The sequence below is a fragment of the Coenobita brevimanus genome, chromosome 93 (assembly GCF_032717465.1).
Source record: "Coenobita brevimanus isolate Jiangsu-jjx chromosome 93, ASM3271746v2, whole genome shotgun sequence".
NCBI lineage: Eukaryota > Metazoa > Arthropoda > Malacostraca > Decapoda > Coenobitidae > Coenobita > Coenobita brevimanus.
Window position 1 is genome coordinate 47,263,277 of NC_137046.1, and position 12,230 is coordinate 47,275,506.

General features: G+C 42.4%; 1 protein-coding gene across 1 annotated transcript in view; it reads right to left on the reverse strand.

The window, feature by feature from the left end:
- The window catches only part of LOC145412518 (uncharacterized), a 491,890-nt gene that overhangs the window by 259,881 nt on the left and 219,779 nt on the right, over positions 1-12,230 (reverse strand). The gene's annotated exons all lie outside the window — the stretch shown is intronic.

Genomic DNA, 12,230 nt, shown 5'->3' on the forward strand with positions numbered 1-12,230 from the left:
AGAGGTTTGGAAGTTGGTGAGGCTAGGGAACTGACAAGACATCGAGCTGGCTGAATGAATGTTGTGAGGAGAAGTGCATGATCAGGGATTTGGCACCCCTTTTTAACGTGGCAGCGTCCAGATTGACTCTCGGATACCTTTAAGTGAAGCTACAGAACGTGGTGAATGTTTTGACGTATCTGATAAGAGGCAGGATTCGGGGACTTGAATAATAAGTGAATGGAAGCGTGGCCCACTGGGCAAACTTGGGCTGTCTGGACATTGCTACTCCTCACCCTGCCCTAGGGTGGGTAAGGTGGTCCAGATGATGATGACTGATTAAGAGTCAAAGTGACGGCATCACATTGGCATGACAATGGTCCCCTGGTTCTAAACAAACCTCCAACATGGTGGCTTGTACAATGTCAACCCTTATTTATTTCTTCTCTGAGGAAGAGAATTAATGAAGGGAGGTGAAAACCACTACATATATGATGATGTACTAACCTCTACTTACCTGAGCGCTGTAATAATGTGTAAAGGTAAGCACAATGTTAAAGAATAAGTCTACATAACTACTGTGTCTGGTAATTTTTGTCAGATTTGGCTGCAAACTTTTTTTTAACACTTCTCTCCTTTTTTTGAGTAATCTTGAATGTTTCTTTGCTGGTAGAAATTATATTTCTTTATGCAGCCTTCAACTGGCTGTTTTCTTCACGCTTCAAACACAGCTTGTACAAATTTTGCATCACAGGATGATGAGTACCACAAGTACAGTACAGGTCTCCATCGTTTTACGATTGGTATGCGTTCCTAGAAAGGCAATCGTAAACCGAAATATCGTAAAGCGAAATTAAGGTTTAATGGGATAAATAGGGATGCGTTCCTGGACTCGTGTATAAGGAACCCAAGTCCTATACAAGTGATCTAATATGCAATAATAATGATGATGTTTTATGTATTGTAGAGTCGTGCTTGTCTCCCCATCTTTCTTAATGTTGACAGCATGCTTTATAACAGTCGATACAGTCGACTGTGTAAGACTGATGGAACGAGCGATGGAGTTTGCCCCCTCACCTGCTTCGTGCTGCTTCACAATATTAAGCTTAGACTCCAGGGTTAAGGACGTTCTTGCTTTCTTTGGCTTCATATCACCAGCACCAGATGTTGCAGGGCGTTTACAAGACATCATGGTCGTGGCACTGGGGGTGCAAAATACGAAGAACAGGAGAAATAGTAATATCATGGGCACTGATGCACACAGATGCACAGAGGTTGTATGCTGAACAAACACGCGGGTGAGACTGGCAAAAGTGCGGGAAACTGTGTGGGTGGGGCAGGTATGCCACGCATCTCTCAGCTGATCTGCCTGTGAGTGCAGGATTTCCACATGCCCAATCGTAAATGCAAGGGAGCTCAAACCTAAAATGAACACTTGGTACTAAAGAAGAAGGATCGTAAATGCGAAATATCGTAAAACGATACAATGTAAAATGAGGGACACCTGTACTGTATTTTTGTTCTTAAATCACCAAAACAGCATAGTAGAACCAACACATATTTAAAAAGTCAGAATTCAGCAATTGGACTGCAAGAACGGCAAACAGTGGTACCGTACTTATCAATTACATCATCATCATCATCATCTGGACCTCCTTTCCCATCCTAGGGCAGGGTGAGGAGTAACAACATCCAGACAGCCTAAGTCTGCCCAATTCAATGGGCCACACTTCCATTCACTCATCATTCAAGTCCCCAGAATCCTGGCTCTATCTGATATGCCAGAAACTTTCACCATATTCTGTAGCTTCACATACACGTATCCGACAGAGTCAATCTGAACGCTGTCACGTTAAAACAGGGTGCCAAAATCAATTACCTTTTCTTTTCTTTTTTTTAATGTACAATACTTTTATTGGTTTACACTACTGTTTACACTATGCTCAGTGGTAAATATATGATTCATTTACTATATTCCACAGGTTTTACATTTTTAGGCCCCACTGGGTTTTGTTAGCAAGTTAAGCTGATGATGAGGTCAAAATTTGGGTAGGTTTATGCTAGGTCTCGTGGTAATCTACATTAGTCAGGTCAAAGTTTGGTTTGGTAATCTATACTAGATAATGATTATGTTGGTCAGGATTATCTTCAGTATTTTATCTGAGGTATAAAACATTCTTGCAGGTACTTTTATCAAAATTTCTGCAATGTATCTGACACATGCTAGTATAAATTTCACTATCTAAAGTTCTTCAACACATGATCGTGCTAGAAGAGTGAGAGAAGAGTTCTGGACAAATGTAGAAGTGTGCATGGAAAAGTTTGGAAGGAATGAGAGAGTGTTTTTGATTGGTGATATGAATGGTAAAGTTGGGAATGTGAAGGTGGATGGAATAGTTGGTGAGTGAGGTGTGCCTGCTGAGATAGATGAGAATGGGAGTGCGTTAGTGGACATTTGTGCTGGGAGGGGGTTGGTGATAGCCAATACCCTCTTCAGGCATAAAATGATCCACAGGTATACATGGCAAGTGATGAGAAGGGTGGGTGGTGAACTGAATGAAAGGAAGGCAATGATTGATTATGTGTGTGTGGATGAAAGGATGCGAAGATGTGTAAAGGATGCAAGAGTATATAAAGGTTGGGGGAGTAGACTTTCTGACCACTACTTTGTGGTGGCCAGAATTAGAATGCAAGTAAGATGGAGGAAAAGAAGAAGGGAAAGACGAGAGGAAGGAGTAGTTGCAAGGAGAGTGGAAAGGTTACAAGAGGATGAGAAAAAGGCAGAGTATAAGAGAGAAGTGGAGGAACGATTGGGCAAATATGAATTGGAGCAGATGGGAGACGTGGAAGGTGTGTGTAAGATATTTACGGAAGAAATATGTGCAGCATGTGATGTGGTGTGTGGAAGGAAGAGAAGACGGAGGGGGGTGCAAGGAAAAGCGTGGTGGACTGAAGAGGTGAAACAGGCTGTGACACAAAAAAAGAAAGCATACAATGAATGGATGAGAAATAGGGGAGTGGAAGAAGTTGAGAGGCGGAAGAGAGAGTTATATGTGGAAAGAAAGAGAGAGGTGAAAAGATTAGTAAGAGAGAGTAAGAAGAGAGTGGATGAGGAATTTGAGTGTAAAGTGGAGGGACTGTAAGAAAATGTTCTGGAGAGAGGTGAAAAGAGTAAGGCAGGATGGAAGTGAAGTTAGCAGGGGAGTGAAAGATAAAAATGGTAGATTACTAGTGGAGATGGGAGAAAAACTGAGCAGATGGAGAGAACACTTTGAGGAATTGTTGAACATAGAGGATGGAAGTAATGCCAGTATAAGTGGCTGGGGAATGGCTGGAAGAAGGAGGGAGGTGAGAAGACAGGAAGAAATCAGTAGGATAGAAGTTGTGGAAGCAATGAAGAAAGTTTAATCGGGGAAAGCCCCAGGAATTGATGGAGTGTGTGGTGAAATGCTGAAGCATGGGGGAGAGATAGTAGTAGAATGGATGTGGAAGATGTGCAGATTGGCCTGGGAGGAAGGTAGAGTCCTGGAGGATTGGAAGTCAGGTATAATTTTTCCCTTGTACAAAGGAAAAGGGGAAAAAGAAGTGTGTGGTAATCATAGGGGCATTTGTCTTCTTAGTATAATAGGAAAAGTGTATGGTAGGATACTTATCGACAGAGTTAGAGAAAGAACAGAGAAATTAGTTGGAGAAGAACAGGGAGGCTTTAGGAAGGGAAGAGGTTGTGTAGATCAGATATTCATTCTTAGATCTTTAGTGGAAAAGTTTCTAGAGAAGGGAATGAAGTTGTATGCGGCTTTCATGGATTTGGAGAAAGCATATGACAAGGTGGATAGACAAGGATTGTGGAAAATGTTAAGAATATATGGAGTAGATGGGAAGCTGTTGAATGCTGTGAAGAGCATGTACGATGGTGCGAAGCCTGCAATACGTGTGGATGGTGAACTAAGTGAATTTTTCTCTTTGAAAGTTAGTTTGAAACAGGGATGTGTCATGTCTCCATGGTTGTTCAATCTGTACATGGATGAGATAATAAAAGAGGTAGAAGGTAGGGTACTGGATGTTGGAGTGGACCTGGTGAGAGAGGATAGTTTTTGGAAACTCCCTGTACTGTTGTTTGCAGATGATACTGTGTTGTTGAGTGAAGACGAAGGGGAGCTGCAAGGCTTGGTGAATGAGTCTGAGAGAGTAAGAAAAGGAATCTAAAGGTGAACGTAGGGAAGAGTAAAGTGATGGTCTTTGAGAGAGGTGAAGTTAGTGAATGTACAGCGAGGTTGGATGGTGAGGAATTGGAAAATGTGAGTACGTTTAAGTACTTGGGTAGTGTGATGAGTAAGGATGGAGGTTTGGAGAGTGAAGTGCTTGAAAGGGTACAGCAGGGAAGAAAGGTTGCTGGTTCTTTGAAAGCAGTGATAAGAAACAGGGAAGTGAGCATGGAAGTGAAAAAGTTACTACATGACAGTATTGTGATACCAACTCTAACGTACGGAAGTGAAGCTTGGACATTGTTGGAAGGACACAAGTCAAGAGTGAGAGCAGTGGAAATGAGTTATTTAAGAGGAGCCTGTGGAATCACGTGGAGAGACAGGCTGACGAATGAGGATATAAAGGAGTGTTGTGGTGTTGATGTGGATGTGATAGGAAGCGTTATGAGGAACACACTGAGGTGGTTTGGCCATGTGGAGAGGATGGAGGGTGAAAGACTGATGAAGAGAGTGTATGTGAGTGAGGTGGAGGGGGGAAGAGGGAGGGGGAGGCCGAGGATGAGATGGAGGGATGGGGTGGAGAGGTGTATGAGAGAGGGGGGGGTGAGCTGGGAGCAGGGCAGTGAAATGACGGGGGACAGGGCGACTTGGAGGCGATTTGTTTGTGGCCACCCCAAACGGGATTGAGGCATCTGGCAATAGATAGATAGATAGATAAAGTTCTTCAAGCATAAATTTCCCTTTTCAGTATGTTTTCTGCATTTTACAAATTCTTTTGTGCAGGCTACTCTGGCAGTTGCTTATGAGTTTGTTGGGGAGCACCCAAGATCAAGGAGAGATTTTGTCTTGCCTGGGACTCGGTCAACAAATTAGGAGAGTTGTGCTGCCAGATTGGCTGGGGATTAGGAGCAACACAACCTTCTGTCACAACACGCACAAGTTTTGCTGTGATGGGACAAACAAAGGTATGTCAGAGATAACGCTAAGGAGGTGGTAGGTTGCTCTCATGCATATGACCTTCAACCTGCTTACTGTATCCTAAAGAAGCTTCACTCCAGACCTGCCTCTCAGGTTAACTCTGTTCAGGCTGCAAATCGACAGATCATGTCAGAGGCAAGTGACTGCAGGACTCGTTTTGACTGAGTACTGTGAGCAGCTGTATATGGCTGAAACTCGCATTAAAGAGCTTCCAGCTTCTGGTATTCCATCACTGCTCCTCTGAACTGTCTGCTTGCATCCCTCCATCACTATGGCAGGCACATAACACCCATGTAACAGCAAACTCTCATCCCTTTTATGTCCAACTCTCTAATGCAGAGTTAACCATTACTCTCAGTTCATTATGTATGCAACAGCTCAACTCTGGAATGGTCTTCCTCTGTCTGTATATCCTACTACCTACGACCTCCACTTTTTCCAATGTAGTGTGTCCAGGCATCTTGAAACGAATGGATTTTGAATTTGACTCTCTGTTATTTTATTTTTATTTATTTATTTATTTTTTTGAAGGGCACAATCTTGTGGGTTTCTAGCCTTTGGTTCCATCTTCCTTGCACTGACATTTATATATATATATATATATATATATATATATACACACACACACATACATACAGTACACCCTCACACAATGTGAGTGTAAGGGCGGCAGAAACCCTCGCATTCTAAGATTTCGTATTGTGTGAACCAAAGAACTTATGGGAAAAATGGTAAATGGTGGACAGCCCACCCAGGGCTTGGTCTTTGTGTCCCCTTCCAGCCTACTCTACCTTGCTAATACTTTGTCTAATAGTACTTCTTGTTGGACCAACAAATAAAACAACAAATAGGACCTTCATTTAAGTGACTTCTGGGTTGTTAAGAAGTAAGACGGGTGGGATTGTGAGGCTCGGGGCGTCTACTCTTGCCACACAGGGCGGGGTGCCCCGCTGTCACTCTCACTGTCACTGCTGAGGTCTCTTGGAGGTGCCATAAAGCCTTCAAAGTCGACAGCTGAGAGCATGATGAACAGGTGGGTACTGCTATGATGCTAAAACGGACCACAGGATGTGAGGTACAACATGTGTTCTCGTGGCAATATGGAGGAAAAGTGTCTGTTTACCCAGGAAAGTCTGTAGATGGCATGCAGATAGCAGGCTAGCTGCCCACCATTTTGAAACTTGCTCAATGCCAGCCACCTACCTTCATGTGACTGACTTGCATTGTCCTGCCCGACACTCGTAGAAATGGTGGAAAGTCCATTTTTGCCTTGGAATCATACAACCGATTCGCATGTTGGGAAGTTTGATTTGCAGATTTCTATCTATCTATCTATTGCCAGACGCCATAATCCCGTAAGGGGTGGCCATTTGACTTTGAGTTAGTTGTTTTACGGGGAGGGGCACTAACCCTCCACCAACCCACTTGCTGACACGTAGGGAGCACGTATGGTTTGGTTATAGGGTTACCAACCAGCGTTGTAAATGGTTTCTTGGCTTACAAGAAACCATTTGGCTTGTCACTCAATGTAAAGCCACCTGTAAAGGAAAGAAAAGCAATAAGAAGTGACAGGAAAGATGGGAGAAATAGGATGAGAGGAGGGCAGGCACAGAAAAAGAATGATAAAGGCTAAGGAAGGAGTAGGCAGCACTACATCAAGTAAGTGGATGACGGTTGCCACCACCTACCACAAACACATTCAATAAAAACAAACATTTTCTGGGCTGACCTTGCAGGTGATTCGCACTGTGTGAGTTCACATTGTGTGTGGATGCACTATATAAATATATATATATATACATATATATCGTAACCAAGGAGGTCTTGCCTAAGTGACGTATTTGCTGCAGCTATAAAGCTCGAATTGGGAAAAGTTGTCAATACCCTCTCAGTACTTTTGCAGCACCTCAGTTTGGGTTACCTTTCCTAGAAGGGTAGTGAAGTCGTACCCCACCTGCTTGTGGTGACCTCACAGACACTCTTCCCCCCCCCCAAAAAAAAAAAAAAAAAAAAATAGGGTGACAAACGAGGGTGGCGCTACCCAGGTAGTATTGTTTATACTTTTTGCTGTTGTTGTTGTCATTGTTTTTGTTTTGTTTTTGTTCTCCTTTACCATGAATAAACAACACCAGTGCCCTCACTGCAGTAGGTCAGTAGCAAAAAGTGCACAAACACTGAAGTGCGCCTACTGCAGTGAGTGGGTTCATACAGCTTGTGAAAATTTGGACGCAGGCGACTATCCATTTATGAAGACGAGTCACCAGTTGGGCTTTCACTGGCTGTGTAGCCAATGTGTTGCACCAGCAGACGAGATCTTGGCTGGTGAAGGAAGAAATGTAACCAAGGAGGAGTTTGAAGATAAAAGTTATTGGCCCGATCTTTCAGGCAATTAGAGATGTTTCAAACAGATTGGAGGCACTAGAGACCAAGGTCTCATCACCCATGGCAGTCACACAAGATCAGGCCAAGTCATCTGCGGATCCTGTTCACAGGTCTCTCATGGGGGAAGGGAAGGATCTGCCTGGGGGCATGATTGAGATCAGTGCTCATGGGTGGAAAAAAGCCATTCATAGTCAGCAAGTACTGATTGTGAAACACATGAGCGGTAATGATGCCCTGACAAATCAGATGGGACCAGAAGGCATCACAGATGTACTTAACTCGGTACCGGTTGATAGCTGCCTTAAGACCAAGGCTGAAGGGCTGGTAATGAAGTTTCTGTCAGCTGAGGCCAAAGATGAAGCAACTGGGGTGCTGACTGATCATTTTGGCTCTGAGGGTACTTTTTGCATATCTGAGCCAAAGAAAATGTTGCCTAAAATGACCGTGACAGGCTCTTCCTCTTCCTTGGGTAACTCTGACATCATCCCAAACATTCTGAGAAAAAACAATAAAGTTAAGATGCTCATTGATCAAGGTTGTACCCTTAACCTTCTCTTCACAAGAACAAGGAATGACACCAAAACTGCTGTCTTGAAGATGTCGCCAGAGGTGAGATCCTCCACTGTAGAACAGGGCAAGTACATATATGTGGATCTTACAAGATGCCGCGCTTTCAATAGATTCTGGGTTACACAGTGTCATCACTGTCAAGGCTTTGGTCATACATCTGAGAGATGTTCTAGGAAAAATGATGCACCTAAATGCGTCTTTTGTGCTGGAGCCCATAAATCTAAGGAGTGTAGTAACAGAAATTCTCCCAAATGCATCAACTGCTCTTCTTTAAGACATCAAGATGCTAATTCAAATTCACAGTCGGCTGCCCATTTTGCATCAAGTAGAGATTGTCCAATTATGATTTCTCATAGGAACAGATTGACTGAAAACACCAATTTTAACCATTCAAAAAACTGATACGTCCCTCTTGAACCAGTTAAGGATGGGTCTCTTAAAAATTCATTCTATCCGTAACAAGATAGACTATATTAAAGAAACTCTAAATCAGCACGAGCTTGACATTTTGTGCTTGACTGAAATCTGGCTGTAAGAGTCTGATATCGATATTATTCATAATGCTTTGCCTAAGACACATTCCCAGGCCTGCAGCTGACTATCCGGGAGGAGGTGTAGCACTCATCTACTTGGCAGCACTTGCAAACGTTTCTCTCATTGACTGAGACCTGACCCCATCTTCATTTGAATTTATGGAAGTATTAATAAATTTCCATCAGAATACCATTAGAATTGCAACTGTTTATTGACCAGGTCATCCAGGCACAGATCGAGGTTTTATGGAGGAGTTTGGGCAGTTTCATGAAGAGTTTTCTCCTAAACCTGGAGGACTTCTTGTTTGTGGTGAATTCAATTATTGGGTTGACAGTCCAGAGTCAAAACCATTTTCTTCAGAATTCCCTGAGTTGATCACTCAGAACAAATTTTTCAATCATGTGAGTAATCCAACTCATGTCTCAGAACATGTCCTTGACTTGAACTTGTCACCTGTTGGTTGCAGGTGCACATCAGATATGGAGATTGACTCATTTGACCCCCTCATCTCTGATCATGCCCTGATTACTCTTAGTTTGGATGGCACAAAATCCCCTTCATATAAAGAGGTCATCAGGTTCAGAAATTACAGGAATGTTGACCATCAGCTGATGTGTCTTGAAACTGATCAGCATTTAAACTACACTGATTCATTAAATCTTTCTTCTGATGAACTGATTGATATTTACAAGCTTAGGTCAATTTTTAACCATTATTGTCCTGAGGTAGTAAAAACAATCACTGTACATGATAATTCTCCATGGTATGGTCCATCCATTAATTCTTTGTGTAGACACCGTAGAAAGGCAGAATATGAGTGGCGCTTGTGGCGGACCGAAGTACTGTAATTCGTTTGTGTTTTGTTTTCGTGAGAAGAGCAGTCGTTCACACTGTAAAAGCCCAAAAGGCTTGGTATTATCAAAATAAAGTTGATTCATGTGGTGGTGATAAAAAATAAAAACTGTCTGCAGTTGTGAACAATTTGGTTGGTCAGAGGAATTTAACTGTTAAACCAACTTCTGTATCTGATGCCCAACTGACTTCTGATTTTGCTTCACTTTTTACAAGTAAGATATCTCGCATAAGAAGCGATTTAGACAGCAGTTCTCCTAGTGAAGCATACTCAGCTGACTTCCAGCCATGGAGCACCAGGGATCATTTGCTTTCAACACTTCATCTGCTGGATGTAAACAAAGTCAAATGTTACACCAGAGAACTTAATAAAACATTTTGCTCACTCGATCCCTGTAACATGTCACAACTGCCTGATGTGTATGAGCACACTGCAGAATTTATCTGCAACATAATAAATAGATGCTTCTTAGAAAGTAACATTGTGCTATCTGAGAAATGTGTTTTGCATAGGCCCCTAATTAAGAAACCTGGCATTGATGTCGAGAGCATGACAAATTATCATCCTGTCTCTAACCTGTCTTTTTTATCCAAGATTATTGAGTGGGTCATACTCGATCAACTCATACCACTACTGGAACACAACAGAGTTGTTCCTGTTGTTCAATCAGCATTCAGAAAATACCATTCTACTGATACTGCACTAACAAGGATTCAGAGTGACTTGGTGGCAAACACTTGTAGTGGGATGTCCTCTCTCCTAGTTCTGTTGGATCTGTCTGCAGCTTTTGATACAGTAGATCATAAACTATTGTTGGATGATCTGTATTTTATGGCATTCGTGACAGTGCCCTTTAGCTCCTGAAGTCGTATCTATCGGACAGATATCAGAGAGTGCTTGTTGATTATGCTTGCTCTGATTCTGCTCCCCTTCTATTTGGAGTCCCTCAAGGATCAGTTTTGGGTCCAATTCTATTTACTATGTACACAAGCAGATTATCGTCTCTATTTGATGCTCACGATATGTCCTATCATTTTTATGCTGATGACATCCAACTCTATGTTAAGATGTTAGATATCAACGATATTAAGACAAATTTTGAATCTCTGATGTCTGATATTAAGATCTGGATGGCTAAGAGGAAACTTAAGCTGAATGATGGTAAAACTGAGATCATCATCATCAGAGGAAACAGAAGGGGTGATGACACTGACAATGCCCTGGCTTTGAACATTGGCGTGTCACAGCTTCATCCAGTCAGTTCTGTTCGAAATCTGGGTGTTTATGTTAATTCTAAGTTAAATTAAAAAGAATATATTAATCAGGTTGTCAGAGGGTGTAAGTTGCATATCAGAAATCTGTACTCTGAGAAAATTCCTGAACAGATGGTGCCTCTTAACATTGGTCCATGCAGTGGTCTTGTCTCGTGTTGATTATCATAATTCACTATGGGTTGGTTGTCCAAATAATATACTAACAAAAGTTCAGTCTGTGTTGAACAGGGCAGCATGCCTTATCTTTGGTCCCCCCACCCCCCCGTGAACCTCAACTACCCTGTTTCTGATTGAGTTGCATTGGTTACCAGTACAGGCTAGAATTTAATTTAAACTGTGTCTTATTACATTCATGGTTCTTAAGTTTGGTGAACCAAAGTATCTTGCTGAATTGTTAAAACTCCCATTGGCACGCCCAGGTGTGATGTTACGCAGTAAAGATGATTCCTTGCGTCTTGATGAGCCAGGAGCCATTCACCAGTCATCTTTCTCTGATCGTTCTTTTGTGTACAGAGCCCCTAGATTATATAACAGATTGCCATTGTCCATAAGACAACTCTCTACTGTTGAATCGTTTAAGAGACAGCTGAAAGCCTTGCTTGTTGAATCCTTTAACCCCTTCTTTACCGAAAATGTGTTTTGATGTACCCCCGTACATCGCCTGTAAACACCCGTGAGACACCGGAACTGCTACCGTGGTATGCTGATACACCCTCTAATGAATGGCAGCTTATGGGCCTCAGGGTAGCCCGGTAAGGCTGTTTCTGAGGACCTCGTGTTAGCAACAGCTCTGTGTTTTGACAATAAAGACTGTGACGAAGTTCTGACGAATTCTGACATCATAAGATATGACATGACTGAGTTGCGGTGGCACCAATGACTTGCTCACTCATCTGTGATGTAACCTCTTTTAGACCAATCATTATATTATTTATAATTTCTACTACAGATATCATACTATATTTTCTGCTGACATACAGCAAAATTTACACCCCTTGGCCTGCCTGAGAGAGTCAGTTACCATGCACTTGACCACGAGAGAGGGTGTACAGGATATTTTTTTCTCATGGCGTCTCTGGCGGATTCCGACAGTGACGAGTTTATTCCTCATGAGCATACTTATTTAGATGTATCAGATGATGATGCAGCAGTGTTTGATGTGTCAGTAGATGACTGTGATCCTGAAAATGATAGCGAGGTTGATGTGAGCGAGGAGGAGGAGGAAATTAGTAGCGAGCTTAGTGACGCTGCACTCTCAGCAGCGAGTGGGTCAAGGTCGCCATCACCATCACGTGTGTCCACACACTTCATGCTCAGCTCATAAGGTAAATAAATAAGCCATCCATCTGTGCAGGACATTTTTTCAAGCCAGTTTGTACAGTAGTTACCTGGGTAACAGTACTTCAGCATAAGATATGTAAACTTATATACCGTAATGATTTATTATATGATCTT